This window comes from Ovis aries, chromosome 16, assembly GCF_016772045.2.
Source record: "Ovis aries strain OAR_USU_Benz2616 breed Rambouillet chromosome 16, ARS-UI_Ramb_v3.0, whole genome shotgun sequence".
Lineage (NCBI taxonomy): Eukaryota > Metazoa > Chordata > Mammalia > Artiodactyla > Bovidae > Ovis > Ovis aries.
This window is the reverse complement of record NC_056069.1, coordinates 23,078,594-23,101,780: the sequence shown is the minus strand read 5'-3', so window position 1 is coordinate 23,101,780 and position 23,187 is coordinate 23,078,594. Positions and strand designations below refer to the sequence as shown.

Here is a 23,187-nt window from a genome sequence, read left to right as displayed (position 1 = left end):
CCAAATGCAACCTACAGATTCAATGTGATCCCTATCAAATTACCAATGACATTTTTCATAGAACTAGAACAAAAAATTTCACAATTTGTATGGAAACACAAAAGACTCTGAATAGCCAAAGCAGTCTTGAGAAAGAAGAATGGAGCTGGAGGAATCAACCTTCCTGACTTCAGATTATACTACCAAGCTAGAGTCATCAAGACAGTATGGTACTGGCATAAAAACAGAAATAAAGACCAATGAAACAAGATAGAAAGCCCAGAAATAAACCCATGAACTTATGGGTACTTTATTTTTGACAAAGGAGGCAAGAATGTACAATGAGGGCAAAGACATTTGGGAAAACTGGACAGCTACACATAAAAGAATGAAATTGAACACTTCTTAACACCATAAACAAAGAGAAACTCAAAATGGATTAAAGACCTTAATGTAAGACCAGAAACTATCAAAGTCTTAGACGAAAACATAGGCAGAACACTCATGACATAAATCAAAGCAAGATCCTCTATGACCCACCTCTTAGAGTATTGGAAATAAGAACAAAATTAAACAAGTGGGACCTGATTAAACTTAAAAGCTTTTGCACAGCAAAGGAAACTATAATCAAGGTGAAAAGACAACCCTTAGAATGGGAGAAAATAATAGCAAATGAAACAACTGACAAAGGATTAATTTCCAAAATATACAAGTAGCTCATACAACTTAATATGAGAAAACAACCCAATCAGAAAGTGGGGAAAAGACCTAAACAGACATTTCTCCAAAGAAGACATACAGATGGCTAACAAACACGTGAAAAGATGCTCAACATCGCTCATTATTAGAGAAATGCAAACCAAAACTACAATAAGATATCACCTCACACCAGTCAGGATGGCCATCATCAAAAAGTCTACAAACAATAAATGCTGGAGAGGGTATAGATAAAAGGGAATGCTCTCGCACTGTTGTTGGGAATGTAAATTGATACAGCTACTATGAAGATTCTTTAAAAAAAACTAGGAATAAAACCAGCATATGACCCAGCAATCCCACTCCTAGGCATATACCCTGAGGAAACCAAAATTGGAAAAGACACATATCTCCTTGTTCATTGCAGCACTGTTTACAGTAGCTAGAACGTGTAAGCAAGCTAGATGTCCATCGACAGATGAATGAATGGATGAAGAACTTGTGGCACATATACACAATCGTGTATTACTCAGCCATAAAAACGAACACCTTTGAGTCAGTTCTAATGAGGTGGATGAACCTAGAACTTATTACACAGGGTGAAGTAAGTCAGAAAGAGAAAGATAAATACCATATTCTAATGCAAATATATGGAATCTGAAAAAATGACACTGAACAATTTACATATAGGGTAGCAATGGAGAAACAGACACAGAGAATAGACTTATGGACATGGGGAGAGGGAAAGAGAGGGTGAGATATATGGAAAGAGTAACATGTAAACTTACATTCAGTTCAGTTCAGTTCAGTCGCTCGGTCGTGTCCGACTCTTTGCGACCCCATGAATCGCAGCACACCAGGCCTCCCTGTCCATCACCAACTCCTAGAGTTCACTCAAACTCATGTCCATCGAGTCGGTGATGCCAACCAGCCATCTCATCCCCTGTCATCCCTTTCTCCTCCTGCCCCCAACCCCTCCCAGCATCAGAATCTTTTCCAATGAGTCAAATCTTCGCATGAGGTGGCCAAAGTATTGGAGTTTCAGCTTCAGCATCAGTCCTTCCAAAGAACACCCAGGACTGATCTCCTTTAGAATGGACTGCTTGGATCTCCTTGCAGTCCAAGGGACTCTCAAGAGTCTTCCCCAACACCACAGTTCAAAAGCAGCCATTCTTTGGCACTCAGCTTTCTTCACAGTGCAACTCTCGCATCCATACATGACCATTGTAAAAACCATAGCCTTGACTAGATGAACCTTTGTTGGCAAAGTAATGTCTCTGCTTTTGAATATGCTGTCTAGGTTGGTCATAACTTTCCTTCCAAGGAGTAAGCATCTTTTAATTTCATGGCTGCAATCACCGTCTGCAGTAATTTTGGAGCCGCCCAGAATAAAGTCTGACACTGTTTCCCATCTATTTCCCATGAAGTGATGGGACCAGATGCCATGATCTTAGTTTTCTGATTGTTGAGCTTTAAGGCAACTTTTTCACTCTCCTCTACATCAAGGCTTTATTTAACTTATATGCAGAGTACATCATGAGAAATGCGGGGCTGGAAGAAGGACAAGCTGGAATCAAGATTGCCAGGAGAAACATTAATAACCTCAGATATGCAGATGACATCACCATTATGGCAGAAAGTGAAGAGGAAACTTACATTACCATATGTGAAATAGATAGCCAATGGGAATTTGCTGTATGTCTTAGGAAACTCAAAAAGGGGCTCTGTATCAACCTAGAGCGGTGGGATGGGGAGGAAGATGGGAGGGAGGTTCAAAAGGAATGGGTTATATGTATACCTATGGCTGATTCATATAGAGGTTTGACAGAAAACAACAAAATTCTGTAAAGCAATTACTTTCAATTTTTAAAAAGTATAAAGTTTGAAAAAAAAAAAGAATATGTGATTCACACACATGCACACACACACACAATGGACTATTACTCAGCCATAAAAGAGAATGTGGTCCACTGGAGAAGGGAATGGCAAGCCACTTCAGTATTCTTCCCTTGAGAAACCCATGAACAGTATGAAAAGGCAAAATGATAGGATACTGAAAGAGGTACTCCCCAGGTCAGTAGGTGCCCAATATGTTACTGGAGATCAGTGGAGAAATAACTCCAGAAGAATGAAGGGATGGAGCCAAAGCAAAAACAATACCCAGCTGTGGATGTGACTGGTGATAGAAGCAAGGTCCGATGCTACAAAGAGCAATATTGCATAGGAGCCTGGAATGTCAGGTCCATGAATCAAGGCAAATTGGAAGTGGTCAAACAGGAGATGGCAAGAGTGAACATCGACATTCTAAGAGTCAGTGAACTAAAATGGACTGGAATGAGTGAATTTAACTCAGATGATCATTATATCTACTACTGTGGGCAGGAATCCCTTAGAAGAAATGGAGTAGCCATCATGGTCAACAAAAGAGTCCTAAACGCAGTACTTGGATGCAGTCTCAAAAATGACAGAATGATCTCTGTTAGTTTCTAAGGCAAGCCATTTAATATCACAGTAATCCAAGTCTATGCCCCAACCAGTAATGCTGAAGAAGCTGAAGTTGAATGGTTCTATGAAGACTTACAAGACCTTTTAGAACTAACATCCAAAAAGATGTCCTTTTCATTATAGGGGACTGGAATGCAAAAGTAGGAAGTCAAGAAACACCTGGGGTAACAGGAAAATTTGGCCTTTGAGTATGGAATGAAGCAGGGCAAAGGCTAATAGAGTTTTGCCAAGAGAACACACTGGTCATAGCAAACACCCTCTTCCAACAACATAAGAGAAAACTCTACACATGGACATCACCAGATGGTCAATACCGAAATCAGATTGATTATATTCTTTGCAGCCAAAGATGGAGAAGCTCTATACAGTCATCAAAAACAAGACCAGGAGCTGACTGTGGCTCAGATCATGAACTCCTTATTGCCAAATTCAGACTTCAATTGAAGAAAGTACGGAAAACCACTAAACCATTCAGGTATGACCTAAATCAAATCCCTTATGATTATACAGTGGAAGTGAGAAACAGATTCAAGGCACTAGATCTGAGAGACAGAGTGCCTGATGAACTATGGATGGAGGTTTGTGACACTGTACAGAAGACAGGGATCAAGACCATCTCCATGGAAAAGAAATGCAAAAAAGCAAAATGGCTGTCTGAGGAGGCCTTATAAATAGCTTTGAAAAGAAGTGAAGTAGAAAGCAAAGGAGAAAAAGAAAGATATAAGCATCTGAATGCAGAGTTCTAAGGAATAGTAAGGAGAGATAAGAAAGGCTTCCTCAGCAATCAATGCAAAGAAATAAAGGAAAACAACAGAGTGGGAAAGACAAGATCTCTTCAAGAAAATTAGAGATACCAAGGGAACATTTCATGCAAAGATGGGCTTGATAAAGGACAGAAATGGTATGGACCTAACAGAAGCAGAAGATATTTAGAAGAGGTGGAAAGAATACACAGAAGAACTGTACAAAAGAGATCTTCATGACCCAGAGAACCATAATGATGTGATCACTCACCTAGAGCCAGACATCCTGGAATGTGAAGTCAAGTGGGCCTTAGAAAGCATCACTATGAACAAAGCTAGTGGAGGTGATGGAATTCCAGTTGAGCTATCTCAAATCCTGGAAGATGATGCTGTGAAAGTGCTGCACTCAATATGCCAGCAAATTTGGAAAACTCAGCAGTGGCCACAGGACTGGAAAAGGTCAGTTTTCATTCCAATCCCAAAGAAAGGCAATGCCAAAGAATGCTCAAACTACTACACAGTTGCACTCATCTCACATGCTAGTAAAGTAATGCTCAAAATTCCCCAAGCCAGGCTTCAGCAATAAATGAATCGTGAACTTCCAGATGTTCAAGCTGGTTTTAGAAAAGGCAGAGGAACCAGAGATCAAATTGCCAACATTTGCTGGATCATGGGAAAAGCAAGGGAGTTCCAGAAAAACATCTGTTTCTGCTTTATTGACTATGCCAAAGCCTTTGACTGTGTGGATCACAATAAACTGAAAAATTCTGAAAGAGATGGGAATACCAGACCATCTGACCTGCCTCTTGAGAAACTTATATGCAGATCAGGAAGCAACAGTTAGAACTGGACATGGAACAACAGACTGGTTCCAAATAGGAAAAGGAGTACATCAAGGCTGTATATTGTCACCCTGCTTATTTAACTTATATGCAGACTACATCATGAGAAATGTGGGGCTGCAAGAATCACAAGCTGGAATCAAGATTGCTGGGAGAAATATCAATAACCTCAGATATGCAGATGACACCACCCTTATGGCAGAAAGTGAAGAGGAACTAAAAAGCCTCTTGATGAAAGTGAAAGAGGAGAGTGAAAAAGTTGGCTTAAAGCTCAACATTCAGAAAATGAAGATCATGGCATCTGGTCCCATCATTTCACGGGGAAACAGTGGAAAAGGTGTCAGACTTTAATTTTTTGGCTCCAAAATCACTGCAGATGGTGATTGCAGCCATGAAATTAAAAGACGCTTACTCCTTGGAAGGAAAGTTATGACCAACCTAGATAGCATATTCAAAAGCAGAGACATTCCTTTGCCAACAAAGGTTCATCTAGTCAAGGCTATGGTTTTTCCAGTAGTCATGTATGGATGTGAGAGTTGCACTGTGAAGAAAGCTGAGCGCTGAAGAATTGATGCTTTTGAACTGTGATGTTAGAGAAGACTCTTGAGAGTCCCTTGGACTGCAAGGGGATCCAACCAGTCCATTCTAAAGGAGATCAGTCTTGGATGTTCATTGGAAGGACTGATGCTGAGGCTGAAACTCCAATACTTTAGCCACCTCATGCGAAGAGTTGACTCTTTGGAAGAGACCCTGATGCTGGGAGGGATTGGGGGCAGGAGGAGAAGGGGATGAGAGAGGATGAGATGGCTGGTTGGCATCACCAACTTGATGGACATGAGTTTGAGTGAACTCTAGGAGTTGGTGATGGACAGGGAGGCCTGGCGTGCTGCAATTCATGGGGTCGCAAAGAGTCGGACATGACTGAGTGGCTGAACTGAACTGAAAAGAGAATGAAATACTGTCATTTGCAGCAATGTGAATAGAAATACTGTATTTATCACTTATATGTGGAATCTAAAAAATAATACAAATGAATGTATATATAAAACAGAAACAGACTCACAGAGAAAACAAACTTCTGGTTACCACAGGGAAGACAGAGTGTGGAGGGACAAATCAGGGGTGTGGGATTAAAAGAAAACTACTATATATCAAACAGATAAGCAACAAGGAATAGATAAGCACAGGGAATTATACTCATTATCTTCTATTAGCCCTGTGTTCAAGAATCTGCCTGCCAATGCTGGAGACGCAGGAGACTTGGGTTTAGTTCCTGGGTTGGGAAGATCCCCTGGAGTAGGAAATGGCAATCCACTCCAGTATAAAATTCCATGGACAGGGGAGCCTGGTAGGCTACAGTTCAAGGGGTCACAAAGAGTTGGATGTGATTGAGCGTGCATGCACTATCTTGTAATAACCTTAATGGAATATAATCTGTAAAAATACTGAATAAATATGCTATAGATGTGAAACTAACACAATATTGTAAATCAACTATACTTCAATTTTTTAAAAAACAGAATGTGGTGGGAGAAAGGCTCACATAAGAAAGAAGTGTGGAGATGCTAGTATTTAAGTGACAGGCAAGGAAGAGGCATCAGAGGAATTTAGAGGAGAGAAGCAGAAGTGAATTGGGTTGGAAGCCAAGTTAACAAAGGGAGTGCAACGTCTGACACGCCCTTAGAAGTCAGGCAGGATGTCGGAAGGAGACCGCTGAGCCTGGCTGGCAGCAGAGAAAGCCGATGTGTCACGACCTTGAGGGGTATGTTGGCCAGTCTTCAGGGATTAGGGAATAAGTGAGCACTGGGAAAGCCAAAGACAGAGCCTCCCTCCCTCATGCCTCGGGGAGAAGCAGGAACTTGTGGATGGGGGTGGGTCGGTGGGAAAGGCGTGGATGGGACACAGGGGTAGGTAACCCAAAGCAAAATGCTGACCCAGTGGGCACCCCAAAGCTTCAAAGCAAGCTTAGAAAAGCGAGTTCCCCAAAGGCCTTAGATGATGACAAGCTTTTCTTTCTCACGAAGCTGAGGCAGCTCCTTAGATAAGGCCCCTCTTAAAACTGGTGATACTCTGACAGTCCCTCAGAGACCACAGGGAAAAGGATCCCACAATCAATTATCATCCGGGTGCTCCTCACTGGTCATGGAATTTGGCTGGTCCCTATATGCTGCGTTCCAGCTCAGGATCTCTACTCTTCAGATTCAAGTGTAATTACCACTCTGTTTATTTTATAAAAGATTAATGGTTCCCCCTCCTCATTTCTCAAGAACAAACTTTTCATCTGTATACAGTGAGTCATTAAGTATATCAGCTCAACTGCTCTGGTTGCAAGATTACAGATATAAAATCATCTGATTTTGACAAAAAACAGCTGCAGCTTTTCTTATTCTCTTGAGTCCACCATCACATGCCGAGAGAGGCAGAGAATGTGACTGGTCAGGTCATATGATAGAGAGACACATGACCTTCACCTTCATCAGTAATCTTCCCAAGGCCCTCCAACAAGTCACCTTCGCTAAGATGTCTCTCGAGGACAGTTTAACTCTATTCAACCTACTCTCAAGAGCTACTCCCATGAATAAGGTGGAAAATGAAGGATGAACAGGAAGGGACATTTACGCTCAGAAAGTTTACAATCTACCAATAATACCATAAACAAAACTCACTTAAGAACTAGGACTGAATGTGGTTGAGGTGTTGAGTAAAGAGCTTAAGAAGGCAAGCTCAGCCTTCAGGCAAGACTTTCTAGAGGAGGTGGCACTGAAGTTCATCTTAAGGGACACTGATTGTGTGTGTGTGTGTGTGTGCGTGTGTGCGTGCACGTGCACACGCATGGATGCATGCACATGTACACACAGATGCACTGGGGTTAATCAGAGGGAAAGCAAAACATTCCAGGAGAAGGTACTTTATTAAACAAACACATGGATGCAGAGAATTGCAGTGCATGGGTAAGGTGTGGGAGAATCAGAGTTGGAGGAGGCTTTTGGTCGAGAGATTCACAAACTTTGATGTGTGTTAGATCTACCCGGGCAACATGTGACATATTCACTAGCCCAAGCCTTGCCCTTGGGTTTTACAAGCTATGCTGCTGGGACTTGAGGATGTTAATGATTAACCAGGGTCCCAGTGTTCATTAATTAGCAGCGGAACTAGTTGGAGAACCTGTTTTCAGGGAAGGACAAGTTCTTTTGTTTGCTTATTTTTTGTTTTTGAAGGGACCTGAGGTGTAAGATTTATGAAGTGTGACACAAGAGAGAAGACCAAAGGAGCAGGTTGGACTCGAATTATGGAAAAATGGGATTAAAGTGAAAGGAAATTGGAATATTTCTATCAGCACACAGGGTTACTGAAGCTTTCAGAGAGGGAAGTGATGTTGTCAAAGTCATCAGAGACGTGATCTAAGAACTAAACTTAGGGTTCGCCCTGTGGACTGGAGACAGAATCACACTGGCTTACAAATCTCGTATCTTCCTGTCAGCACGGCCCTCGACCCTCATCTGAAGCAGGTTCCCCTGGAAGCCCACAGAGGCCAGCTTTTTTTCCTCCTTACATAAATCATGAAATATCTGTGAGAAAATATCACTTCATCAAGCATCTGTCAAAACAGCTCATTAAATCCCGGGAATGCAGTCAGTGGGAGGAATGCACATTGTCGTCTAGCTTCTGGCCCGAGGGCAATACGTACACATCCTCCTGCCCGACCTCACCTGGACTCCCTCCACAATAGGAAGAGTAGCCATGAGTCCGTGCCTGAGAATAAAGGCAGAGTGGAGGTGGGGGACCAGACAGTAGACCAGGAGTCGGGTCTATAGATGGTAGGCCTCTCCACAACATGATGGGCAGATGGAGAGCTAGAGGATCACAGCTGTGTTGCTCCTGGAGGTCTGGGGGCTGGGGATCTGGGCCCTATTTATGTCTACCTGGCTTATCAAGAACTGAGGGAGAAGGATGGGAAAGGTAGTGAAATTTGTACTTCCTTTAGCTCAACAGTTGTTTATACTGGGTAATGTGTGTATGTGCATGCTAAGTCCCGTCAGTTGTGTCCGACTCTTTGCAACCCTATGGACTGTAGCCTGCCAGGCTGCTCTCTCCATGGGATTCTCCAGGCAAGAATACTGGAGTGGGTTTCCATGCCCTCCTGCAGGGGAGCTTCCTGACCCAGGGATTAAACCTGCATCTTTTACAGTTCCTGCATTGGCAGGCAGATTCTTTAGCACTAGCACCACCTGAGAAGCCCAAACTGGGTAATACTGGCATTGCAAAGACAACTAGTTGGGCTGCTAAGCAGGCCTGAGATGCTGGTGGTGGGGTTTGATGGTGATGGCCCTGACTGAAAGCCTCAGGGTGTCTCCCACTGTTCCTGCTGTCAATGCCTGGGCCTCAGTCCACTCAATGTCACAAGAGGAGGCAGAACCCACAAGTAAAGAAGTTTGGATCTCAAGGCTCATGCAAACCAACTTTAGCCAATTGCTCAGCCCTTCTGGAGCTGCAGTCAGTGAGGATGCCTCAGCCTCCCAATGTGTCCAAACAAGATTGACAGGAAAAGCCTCCTGCTTTTATTCTAGAGATGTTCATATTCAGATAAACTCCATACCTAAAGAGTGTGCTGAAAATCTAAGCTCCAGAGATACTACTATAAGGTCAGGAGGCCATAGCTGTTCCCATGGATGTGTACACAGTCAGTTATGGAGTCACTCCCACAATGAAGCAAGGCAGCCTGATGTAACCAACACAGAGCCTGGAGATCATCGTAGCTCCTTCTCAGAATTCAAATACCTCTTCAAGGGATTGCAAAAAAGTCTTCCATATATTTTGATTCTGGGTGTAAAACTTGTTATGCAGCACGTAACAAGAATTGCTCTTGGAACTGGACTGCTCACAACTTTCATATATGCAAATAAAAGCATTGTAAACCAGGTTTAAGAGAAGGGTGCTCAGAGATTTAGTGTGTTTGGTTACTGATAGTCTTAGCAGGATTTTCCATTCTTTCATATTATACATTTTATTCTCAGTCACTTCATTACAGCTTAATTTTAAAAACTCTTACCATAGTCCATTAGAGTTTCTGGGAAGTACTTTGATTCGTTGGAATTACAGGCTTCATTCTGACATTCCTCTTCATGGGCTTAAAATGCCTATTTACTTAAAATGCCTTCTTTCATTGTGCCTTTTAAATCCTAGAATTACTGGTATATGCTTTTAGAAGAATTGTGTCAGTATTATCAAACTTTTGTTCCCATACCAGTTTGGTTTCATTACCTTATAAGCTATGAGGAGTTTAGTAACATAATTAGATGGATTCTTGGAATATTGCTGGTTTTATTCTACCTCATACTAAACCTTTCGGACTTTTTTTGACATCTAAGAATTTTCAGACAGGTTTTGCCAATATTTTTTACATGGCCAAGTTATGGAGTGGCTACCAGCAAGAGACAGTGTTCAGATGCAGATGATATTTGTTCAATATGTCAAGATGAATTTCAAAAGCCAGTTCTTCTCATCTGTCTGCATATATTTTGTGGAGAGAAAAAACATGACCATTGTACAGAACGGTGATTTCAGACCATATAAACAAATGGAAACATGGAGTCACTTCAACACAGCTTTGAGTATATGAAGTTTTAAACTTCACATTAAGGCCAAAAAATACCGATTTCATTTGGTTACAGTGACTATTGATAAAGGCATTAGAATGGGTTTTCAAGGCTAGACGTTAAGGACAATGTTTCTAAATGGTTTTAAAGTATTACAATAAGACTTAAGTGTGTAGTCCAAATTATCAAAAAATTAAATGAAAGAACTCCATATTTAAAAATATATGTAAGTAATGTTCAACCTAATGCACATGCAACATTTATTCTTCCTAATTACTTGACAGATAGCTGCAGTATTAAACTGTAAACGTGTTTGCTTATTAATGCTACCAAAATGATAATTGCATAACTGGACCTTACGGTTTTAGGGGAATTCAGCTACCCTTTCCTGACATCATTTTCTTAATAAAAACTATTTTTCATAATGTTTTAAGACATATTACCTGAATGTAAAATTTTCTTTATCATTTACCTTTATAATTCCCATTGAAAAAATTCTAAAATTTTAAAATAAAATTTGTATTTAAAATGAAAGTTCTAAATTCTATATTTTACCTGTAATAATCAGATTTTCTAAGGAAGATTAATTCATTGATAATGATATATTTTAATATTGTAATTTTCTCTGTAGTATGATTAGCAATCATTAAGAATAGATGACTTATATTGCTTTTTGTTTTGTGGACATCACGCATACCATCCTTCCATCAGCTTTAATGTTCAGATCTTCCTTTTTGTATAATATCATGGACTATCCTGAAGTAGCTATTAAAATAACTCACATGGATTAAAACAAAAGGCAGCTATTAATACTTGACATCAATAGCTGATCAATGCATGAATCACTTGCTTCCTTGTATCTTCATCATGTGGAAAATTTCTGTGGCCTCTGTTCCATAATTTTCTCCTTCTTTTTTGTCTTCGGGAGGGTATAATGTAGTTTCAACTGAAAGATTAAACAAAAATATCCTAAGTGGGGTTATATAAGAAACCCTTATATAAGAAATCTGAAGATTGTAATTAAAATTTTGGTGATACCATTGGATGCCACAGAAACTATCACCTTCGAACAAAGATAGGGCTAAAATAACACAGAATGAGGAAACTGTTTTTGAAGAATCATCTGCACTGTATATGAATCCACCTCCATTTTGTGTGAAAGGTGGAAGGTCAGAGGCCACATACTTTATCCTCACATTGTGCCCAGACGTGTTTCTCCACAGGCATGTTATCTGGAATGTAATGAAGTAGTCTATGTTACCTAGAATCTCTGCACAATGCAGGACACGCCGCACCCAAGAGGCCAGCAGCCTCCTCAGTCTTGAAAAGCTGAACATCATGGGCACTGCTGCTCCGTGTTCCAGAGTGCACTGCTTAAACTATTCCAAAAACTATTTCAGAACTATTTGAATCAGCATAACAATTTAAAATATTAGTAACATCTTCACTCTTCAGATGATGAACTGAGGTTTGAAATGGGTTGCTGACTTTACCACATGGCTACTGAGGGGTGCTGCTGGCTCTAACCCCAAGAAACTGACTCTAAATTCAGCTCCTTTCCTAAAACATTGTGCTGCCTTTCAAAGCAGGCAGAGACTCAGACTGGATCTCAATACATTAGTTCAGTTCAGTTCAGTCCAGTCGCTCAGTCGTGTCCGACTCTTTGCGACCCCGTGAATCGCAGCACACCAGGCCTCCCTGTCCATCACCAACTCCCGGAGTTCACTCAGATTCATGTCCATCGAGTCATGAACTGTTGCTGTTATTATATTTCTAGCTATCTTCTAAGAAGTCCAGGTCTTTTTACACAGATGACACTTTGTTCTGCGGATCCCTGGTGGCAGGGTAGAGCTAGGAGCTAAGAGGACCTGGGTTAGTTTGGCTAATGGAGGGAGCAGATCATGGAGCTTCCAGGGACAATGGGAAGGGAAAGGGAATAGGAAAGAGAACTACTGGGACCTAGTCACACCTTGAATAATGCAACATGACCTACCCATGAACTCTTCACCCATGAGTCTCAAACCTTCAGTACAATGTATTACTCATGAAATGCTTACAGAGTGAGTGTTTGGTATAAAATGGCAAAGGGCTGAGAATTACTGCTGGGTCGGGAGAGGCTGATGCCGAGACAGCACATGTGGACCCAGAAGCCAGAGGCAGGAGGAGGGACCAGGAGGGTGTCAGTCACTCTGAGAATCAGCAGAAATCAGGCAAGGCCTGGGGTTTTCACAGATGTGTGAGTTCACCCAGATGTCTCAGACTGGGCACACCAGTTCACATCTGAATCGTAGGCAATTAAAGTGAGGATCCAAACATTGCTGAGCTATAGGATACTTTCAGGTGTTTCAGGGAGGAGAAGCAATCTGTGTCAGAAATCACCCGGCTTGAAACTTTCCCAAAGGCAATCTAAAGATTTATCTCCTCTTTTAATAAAATTCACACACTATTTGAAGTGACTGGTCATTTACTTTTCAGACTGGTCAGGACCACGAGAGGAATTCTCTGAATAGAGTTAAAATTGGTGAATGTGAGATATGATGAAGATCCAGAAATAAATGCCCTGAGGTCTGTTCAGCTAGTGTCTCCAGAATGTTCACTTCCATTAGCAGGGAGGAGACAACCATTCCAGGTCGTGCTCTGTAAGTAAACCCAGGATGCTTATGGAACTTTCATGACCAGATCTCATAAAAATGACAAAATGACCGAGAATGACTGAATCATATATGGAACAAGGACCAAATGTTAAATATAATTATAATCCAATTATGATTATTATACATTAGGATTCTCATAAAATCATCCAGTTTGTTCTCAATAAAAACTTGGTGAAACTTGGCTTGTATTCTTTTGGACACACTAGTCTGTTCTTGTTTTCTTGTTGGAATGTTCTGGTTTGCTGCTTTTTTGTAGTCAAGACCTTATTACTGCTTAAGAAATGTTCCTTATCTTTCAGTTCAGTCGTTCAGTCATGTCCGACTCTTCGCAACCCCATGAATCGCAGCACGCCAGGCCTCCTTGTCTGTCCATCACCAACTCCCAGAGTCTACCCAAACTCATGTCCATCGAGTCGGTGATGCCATCCAGCCATCTCATCCTCTGTCATCCGCTTCTCCTCCTGCCCCTAATCCCTCTCAGCATCAGGGTCTTTTCCAAGGGGTCTTCTCTTTGCATGTGCACTAATCTTTACCTGAGAAGCAGGAGATGGTGTTCCTGGATGCCTGCACAGCCCTGCAGCTGAGTCTCACTGAGATCTGAATCTGAGTGCTGCCCCCTAGAGGTTCTCTGATGCAGTGCCCTACAGCCCTGGGGAGGATGCTCATCCACTCTAGGCCAAAGGTCCTGTTCAAGGTCCTCAGTGCTCCACTTAGTTCAGAGAGGAGAATAAAACAAAAACCATTACTGTTGCCAGTAATGCTGACGCTTCTATGCTGATGCTTCTCAACAGGCCTTTCAATTCCCCCTCATCGCTCTAGTCATCTTTCCAACCTCTTGCCCAAGGCAGGCTCTGGCTTGACCTGTCCCCGACACAATTAGCCAGTGGTTAACCCTCATTTAAATACTAATAAAACTCAGAATGGCACTATGTTCTTTGAAAATAAACTTGATAAGCCTAATATCTCAAAAGAAATCCTGCAGTGGACCTCTCCTCAAAACTTGGCAGTGCGTCCCATCACAGCCCGCACAGTGGAGGAACATTCTACCCAGTTTCCACTCTTCCCTCAGTGGCTCCAGATTTCTGCTGCAACCTGTTTAGAACCCAATGTTTTATAAGGAAATGGCACAGAAAAGGAGCACAGCTAGTGCTCAAGCAGGCAACTCTCAGGGTCCCAGAATTTATATATAAGGATTTAGAAAATATCCTAGAAACCACAGTAGCAGGGTCTTCAGGGACAAGTAAGGCAACCAGAGACCCTTAATGTTAAGGGAAGAAAGATACAACCGTAAGTTTACCATCTTTATATGAATAAACTCTGTATGTTTGAAAGTGAGTCCTTTCTGGACTTTGAAGCATGGATTTGAAATTTGCATGGAATGGGAATCTATCCAAGCCAATTTGCTGTTGTTCAGTCTCTTAGTCATATCCGACTCTTTGTGAACCCGTGGACTGCAGCACACCAGGCTTCCCTGTCCTTCACTATCTCCCTGAGTTTGCTCAAATTCATATCCATTGAGTAGATGATGCCATTCAATCATCTCATCCTCTATCACCCCCTTCTCCTCCTGCCCTCAATCTTTCCCAGCATCAGGGTCTTTTCCAGTGAATCCGGTCTTTGCATCAGGTGGCCAAAGTATTGGGGTTTCAGCTTCAGTTTCAGTCCTTCCAATGAATATTCAGGTTTGATTTCCTTCAGGATGCACTGGTTGGATCTCCTTGCAATCCAAGGGACTCTCAAAGTCTTCTCCAACACCACAGTTCAAAAGCATCAATTCTTCAGCACTCAGCTTTCTTTCTAGTCCAACTCTCACATCCATACATGACTACTGGAAAAATAATATCTTTGGCTATACAGACATTTGTCAGCTTGCCAGGTGTTAATACTTCATTCAGGACATAGCAGTCATTCTTGCGTGAAACTACTAACCAGCCACATTTTTGAATACTATTCATCTCACCAATTAAAAACTATTTCAAACACTTCCTATGCTAATCAATTGGCCTCCTGGTGTACATATAGTTAATTTTATTTATGATACTAAGTGACCTAGCAAAGGAAACTATAAACAAAACATAACCTATGGAATGGAAGAAAATATTTGCAAATAGTGTGACCACCAAGGGATTAATTTTCAAAACATACAAATACCACAAACAACAACAAAAGAACAAGCAAACCATTAAAAAAACAAGCAATCTAAATAGACATTTCTCCAAAGAAGACATACAGATGTCCAAAGGCATATGAAAGATGATCAACATCTCCAATTATTAGAGAAATGCAAATCAAAACTCAATGATATACCACCTCACACCAGTCAGAATGGCCATCACTGAAATGTTTACAAATGACAAATGTTATAGAGGGTGTGGTAAAAAGGGAATCCTCCTACACCATTGGTGGGAATGTAAGTTGGTGCAGCCACTGTGGAAAACAGTGTGGAAATTCCTCAAAAACTAAAAGTAACATTGCTGTATGATCCAGCAATCCCAATCCTGGGCACATATCTAGACAAAACTCTAATTCAGAAAGGTATTTGCACCCCTATGTTCACAGCAGCACTATTCACAATTGCCAAGGCATGGAAACCACCTAAATGTTCATTGACAGATGAATGGATAAAGAAGATATGATACACACACACACACACACACACACACACTGGAATATTATTCAGCCATAAAAAGGAATGTAATAATGCCATTTGCAGCAATATGTATGGACCCAGAGATTATCATACTAACTGAAGTAAGTCAGAAAGAGAAGAAAAATGCCATATGAAATCACTTATACGTGGAATCTAAAATATGACACAAATGACTTATCCACAAAGCAGAAACAGACTCAAAGACAGACAGTTTTGTGGTTGCCGAGAGGTGCGACATGAGGGAGGGATAGATTGGGAGTTTGTGGTTAGCAGATGCAAACTAGTATATATAGAATGCATAAACATCAAGGTCCTATGGTATAGTGCAGGGAATTATATATCCTGTGGTAAACCATAATGGAAAAGAATATAAAAAGAGAATGTGTATTTATGTATAAGTGAATCACTTTGCTGAACAGCAGAAATCAATACAATATTGTAAATTAATTATATTTTGATGAAATAAATAAGTTACCATCTTAAAGATCTTGATTCTGGCGAGGGTTCTTCATCCATTGGTTAACCACCTTTGGAGGGTAGATCTCCAAAACATGGTATTGACATGTATATTATTATATGTGAAATAGATTGCCAGTCCAGGTTCAATGCATGAGACAGGGTGCTCAGGGCTGGTGCACTGGAATGACCCTGAGGGATGGGATGGGGAAGGAGGTAGGAGGGGGGTTCAGGATGGGGAACACATGTACACCCATGACTGAGTCGTGTCAATATATGGCAAAAACCACTACAATATTGTAAAGTAATTAGCCTCCAATTAAAAAAAAAAAAAGCTAGCTAACTGCTCCTAGAAGATAGAGTAACTTGTGTATGCAACTACATCACAACACTTATACTGAGGAATAGACAGAGTTGGAAGCAAGAAAAAAGTCTTGACCAGCTGACTTTTTGCTTTGTGAATCCTACTTCAGTAGGTGCTGAGTCCCACGGAAGGACAGGCTCTCTTTGCTGGAGATTGACTCATTTTACAAGAAATAAATCTTGACTGGGCTGTTTCTAAAACTTTTCATTTGGAGGACTAAAATTCCACTGACCCAGAAGTATCTAGAATAAATAGCACACATGTATTTAGAGATTTTAGAACCTTAGCAAGAAAATCTGAGTCAAGCGTCACAGAAATGAGTCTGTTCTTTGATTCAGTTCTCCACCTCCACTTTCCTCTGCTGCTGCTGAAAAATGCTAGCAGAGAAACTTACAACAGTGAAGAAGCATAAACTTCAAGTGTGTTATCAAAATTCCATTGATTAACAGAAAAAATGTTACTGGTGAATCCTGGCTGAAAGGTAGAAGTCTAATTGTTTTTAAAAGACATTCTCCCTCAAGTACAAAACTATTGTTTTTGTTGACTCAAATTCTTTGTAAGATATGTCAAGCCCTTTCAAGAACAATATGGAATACAAATTAAAACCAAACACACGCAGGTACATGCACGCACACACACACACAACTGTAACTCTCATTGATACTTTAACACAAAGTTCGAAATTAAAATCAGGCAAACGAAATCTTAAAATAATTTCACCATAAACCTTGGTAGTTTTGAAACTGTCGTTCATCAAACACCAAGTAACCTAAACTTTGAGATTAAATCCTTACCGAAGAACATGATTCAAAGAATCTTTCCCATTTTGAGTCGTTTTTGGAATGAGGCAGGTGTGGAAATATGTAAAGTAATAACAACATAATACAATAAAATAGTAAACTAACCTCAGTAGTGGGCTTCACTGGCGGCCCAGTGGTAAAGAAACCCTGCCAATCGTGGGTTCAGTCCCTGGGTCATGAAGGTCCCCTGGAGAAGGAAATGGCAACCCAGTCCAAGTATTCTTGCCTGGGAAATCCCATGGACAGAGGAGCCTGGCAGGCTACAGTCCATGGGGTCACTAAAGAGTTGGACACAACGGAGGGACTAAACAGCAACAATGGGAATGTTATTATCATTTTCTGTTTGTGCCAGACATGAGAAAAGGTTAGGGAGCACTCGGTTAGGGCATTATGCTCTGACTGAGTTTATCACACCAAATTATTGCTGCTTATTAACACCTTAGCACGCACTTTTCCCTGCTAATTCTCCATGGAAAGGAAACATGGTCAAGCAAATCTGGGTAGGAGAGAAGCTGGAAATATGGGTCATAAGCCAGGAAGCTCTTGGGAAGGAAAGAATTGAGTGGGAGGCCCACAAGAGAAGGCTGGAAGTGGAGTTCTGGATGCCTGGCACCAAAAGGCACGACGCTAAGACAAGAGGAAAGTCCTGGAGGGCTCTAAGAGAAGGTCCTGCTCTCCCACCACAGGAGGATCAGTCCTGCTCTCAGGCATCGTCTCAGCCCGTGGCAACCCTGCACTTAAACACAGACTTTCCTCCGGAGAGAGTTTACTCCTGAGGGTAAGTGCTCATTCGGGACACCCAGAGGAGTGGATTATTCACCTGGAAGAAGGTGGACTTGCGTTTCGAAAGAGCGGATGAGTAATTGCAAGGGGGGGCCCCGTCACAGAAGAAGGCAGGCCCTGACAGTCTCTGACTGAATAAACAGTGCCACTTGCCACCTCCTCCCTCCCCAGCACCCCGTCCTCTTTCTCTGTTTCTCAACTTCTTTTCCCATCACTCTGACTCACAAGTGTCAGCCACAGGAGTGGCTCCCCATCTCCCGGCCCTGAGATCTCATTGTAAGCGGTTTCTTCTCATCCCCGTCCACTTGGTGTTGGGCACCAATCCAGACCCGACCCACTCTTCCAAAGGCGCCCCCTGAAGTGCAGCTTCCTGGCAGGCACCTTCCACAGGCAAAAACGATGTGCCTCAGAGGACCGATGCGCCAGACGGACAATCTGAGGTTTATGGGTTTTCAGCAAGGGGTTCACAAAGCCCTGCCAATTCCCCCTTTGCCATTGGCCAATTCCCTTTCACTGGCTCTCCCTGCCTGTCATCTGCTTTGTCAGCCAAATCCCTTTTCATTTTTTCTCAGCTTCATCTTGGACTCAGGCCTAGTAAGGCCTGTCAAGAAGATTCCTAATGTATGAAGTTTTATCTCTTCCACCACCGTCCTGAGAGGTGTTGCCAGTCCTTCTGTGACACGTTTCACAGGAAGGCATTCCTGTGTCTGAAGTGGAGCATATTGGACCAAAATACCAAGTGAACAGTTGCACACATTATTATTTTCAAATGAGAATTTAAATGGAAAGATGCGAAGGAGCAATCCACTGGGGAGGTTGGGGGGAAGGGAGAAACAAATGGAGGAAAAACTAAAACAGGGAATGTCCTTGTACAAAACTGGAAATCTTTAGGGAGAGTCAAAAATTATTCCCCAAATGGCACAGCCATTTTGGAAACAGGACGCCTTGAGTTCTGTTTAAATCCGCTCACCATCCAAGTCCTTCAGAATGTTCTGGGCCTGTCCCAAACTTACTTGCTTTTTTCTCACCAAACTGCTCATTATTTCTCAGCATGATTCTCTCAGTGTTGGTGAAGTATACTTACAGTTACACACAAATTGCTGGGTCCACTGGAGGGACTTTTCAAATTCAGTTTTCTTCCCATGGAATTACCTTGGTGCCGAGATGGGTTTGTTAAATCTAATACTTACTGAGGCTTACTAGGTGCCACACACCTTGCATGACTTATCGTATTTAATTCTCATAACAACTCTATGGGAGATAGGTATTATTGTCCCCATTTGAGGATAATAACAGATGGGGAAACAGAGCTGAGGGACTCCGAGCCTTTCGTCAAGGACACAGAGGTACTACTTGGTGATGGAAAACAGAATTCTAAATCAGGAGTGTCTAACCACAGAGCCCAAGCTCTGAACCACAGGAACGCGCATCCTCTCCTCTTTTGTTGAAGCGGTTTAATGTGTATTAAGTTTAACGTTTAAACTATTTGTAGTTTGGGGATAGAAATGCCCACTCCCCAGCTATACAACTCTCAAGCCCACTGCTCTTCAGATAAGCAGGAAAACCAATCTTTCTCAGCAGATCCAGGCAGAGATGAACACTCCCTCAGCTGTTAAGCTTCTATGCAAACTGAAAGCAGGTTTAGCCAACAGGGTCTGCAGACCCGTCAGCCCCACGTCCTGCAAGGTGGTATGGCTGGGCTCTGCTTCCTATCCACCAAGATTCCATGAAGATCCCTCAGGCTGCAGAAGTTCTTCAGGAGGAAAAAAGGACGATCATTCACTTCTCACCCTTTGGTGCTACTCTTGAGTCCGGAGGGTAACACACCAACCTGGGGCTAATCCGAAGCGGCACCATTTTAGACGCCCTCGCAGCCACATCCCAAGGCTCCAGACTGCCCCCTAGAGGACAAGATTCTCTGTTACTTCCTGCAGCCGGTTGGCTCAGGAAGCAAGACAAGGGAGGTGTGGTGGAGTGGGAGGGGAGGTGTAGCTTAGGGGAGGGAGGGTGGAGGTTGGGGGGAAGGGAGGGTGGAGGTGGGGTCAGGCCGCTCTCCTTCCTTTCTCATTTTTCTCTCAAAGTATTAGTTCTGTTTCAGAGGCTTCCATGTCCCGGGATCGCAGCTGTGGTCACCCACTGACCCTTAGTTCACCTCAGATTTCAGTAACTGAATTTCAGAGAGGAGGTATTGGAGCTTTAGTGCCTTCCTTCACAGGTCCCTGGGTTTCTCAGGCAAGTTTGCACCCTCGCCTCTCAGAAAAGTTCAAGCAGCACTTCTTAATAGTCTTAAAAAAAAAAAAAAATCAAGCTTCACTCACTCTGCTACAATCATAATTCAGCTCTCAGGAGAAGCCTAACTCCTTCACGATAACTTAGTGTCTGCCACTTAGCTCTTAGATGAATGTTGTCTCCACAAGAAATTTGGAGGCATGGACTTTGGGAGCCTTCTCATGGCTGTTAGTGCTCCTCGGAGCCCAATAACTGGTGTTCACCAACTAGGGCCCTGGAAGAGCCTCTCTGTTCCTTTTGTCCCTTTCCCATTTCTTAGCAATGTTGGGATCAAGGATGAGCAGCCCATGAATATTGGCAAGGCTGTTTGGGCTCTTCAAAGGGGAGATGTCAGAGGCAGGATCCTGGGGGGCTGTAATTATTTTATTCTCAACCACCCTGCAGCCTTTCTGTATCAAACCTCTAATCTGTAATATTATAACGTAGCTGAATCATATTTCTAATTATCTATCTTCATCTGCATCCCCACGGGACACTGGGGTATAGACTGGAGACTCAGGGTGAGCCTGGGAAGATTCAGAGATTTTAAAAGAAGCTGATTAGCATAGTATTTGGGAGAGATTCTCTTCCCTTCTCTGCTCTGCTTTTATCTGATCCCAATTGGCCTGAGAAGGCCAGCCAGCTCCCAGCCTGCTGGCCGAGCTGCTGCTCCCCGCCTGGGTGGGTAGGGCTGTTGTGCTGAGGATGAACTACTTCTCGCTACCCTTTGCAGCCATCCTCCTCGTACCATGCCCACCATGACAGGGTTTGCACTGCCACGGCTAGAAGGTGTGAGGATGCTCTTTCCCCTTTGGGTACTATGTTTCGAACAATGAACTGTTATGAAGAGGAACAGAGGATAAAAATGACCAATTCTTAACCAACTTCCGTTGCCAGGCACTTGACTGACACCGTCTTTTTTAATCCTCAGGAAAACACTGCAAAGGAGATTTTATTCCATTTCCCTATGTAAAGAATTCAAGGTGAACAAGGTTCACCTAGTAAATAACTCACCTAGCAAATGTTGGAGCAGGACTTCAAATCCCAAGTCCATGGTGTTCCCACTACCTGACTCTAGTAGTTTGTGATCTGAGGCCTGGGTTATGGCCTTCCCTTGGAGAATTAGCCAAGACAAACTCAGCATGCTTTTCTAATCGATTTATTATTTTTCAATCAAAAAACATGAAAAAAGATATGCCTAAGTGTTATATAATATTATAATTTGCCATTGCAATGTATGATACTAATTTTAAAATGGAATTAAGCATGACTTGAAGTAATTATCTCACTCATTTTTTCTAAGTATGGTTTTTATCTCACAGTTGAGTAAGACCTGAATTTCTAAGTCATTCTCAGTTTTTGATTTGGAACCTCTTCCTTTTTGTCTGTAACACTAGACTGTTCTGCAGCTTCAGTATCACCATGATGCTGTGAGCATCTCTATAGGTTCTTCTGTGCTGGTTAAAGGCGCAGACTACATGGCCTTCTCTGGTGGCTCTGTACTGGAGAGTCCACCTAGCAATGCACAAGACACCAGTTCCAGTCCTGGTTCAAGAGGATCCCACATGCCTCGAAGCATGACTGCTTTCTAGTATTTTTGCTCAGCTGCCAGTAGAAGGCAACTCATGTGTCACCCACAGATGTGGGAAGGGGGGAGGGGCAGTTGAATAGGCTCATCTTTGGGCAGAGGAAGGAGTTGGTATGGATATTAGTTGGGTATCACTTAGCATTGCAATGAGATAAGACTCAAAGGAAAGAGAGACCTTTTGGATTCATCTCAGTATTTTATAATAAAAGTCATCATCTGGTCATAATTTTAAAAAGTACTCTCTTTGTAGAGAGAGGAGGCATTTCTAATTTCAGAGTCATGAATCCAGTCATAGAAACAAAACTGCATTTATTATTAGAAGAAAATAAAAATGTTAACAGTAGTTATCTCTGAATGGTAAGACTACTATTCTATAAATCATTTAATTTAGTTTTGGGAGCACTTTTTGCATCATTTCCCAAATGTTTGATGGATATATTTTACTTTTACAATATAAAACTTATAAAAAAAGAAAGTTTCATGAATTGCATAAATTGGTGAACTTCCTGATGTTCAAGCTGGTTTTAGAAAAGGCAGAGGAACCAGAGATCAAATTGCCAACATCCGCTGGATCATGGAAAAAGCAAGAGAGTTCCAGAAAAATATCTATTTCTGCTGTATTGACTATGCCAAAGCCTTTGACTGTGTGGATCACAATAAACTGTGGAAAATTCTGAGAGAGAAGGGAATATCAGACCACCTGACCTGCCTCTTGAGAAATCTGTATGCAGGTCAGGAAGCAACAGTTAGAACTGGATGTGGAACAACAGACTGGTTCCAAATAGGAAAAGGAGTACGTCAAGGCTGTATATTGTCACCCTGCTTATTTAACTTATATGCCTAGAACATCATGGGAAACACTGGGCTGCAAGAATCACAAGCTGGAATCAAGATTGCCAGGAGAAATATCAATAACCTCAGATATGCAGATGACACCACACTTATGGCAGAAAGTGAAGAGGAACTAAAAAGCCTCTTGATGAAAGTGATAGAGGAGAGTGAAAAAGTTAGCTTAAAGCTCAACATTCAGAAAACGAAGATCATGGCATCCAGTCTCATCACTTCATGGGAAATAGATGGGGAAACAGTGGAAACAGTGTCAGACTTTATTTTTTGGGGCTCCAAAATCACTGCAGATGGTGATTGCAGCCATGAAATTAAAAGATGCTTACTCCTTGGAAGAAAAGTTATGACCAACCTAGATAGCATATTCAAAAGCAGAGACATTACTTTGCCGACTAAGATCCGTCTAGTCAAGGCTA

The 23,187-nt window shown here is 42.0% G+C and overlaps 1 pseudogene; it reads left to right on the top strand.

The window, feature by feature from the left end:
* The first annotated feature begins 9,122 nt into the window (after positions 1-9,122).
* LOC114118681 (E3 ubiquitin-protein ligase RNFT1-like) lies at positions 9,123-21,929 on the top strand (annotated as a pseudogene).
* Positions 21,930-23,187: the final 1,258 nt, after the last annotated feature.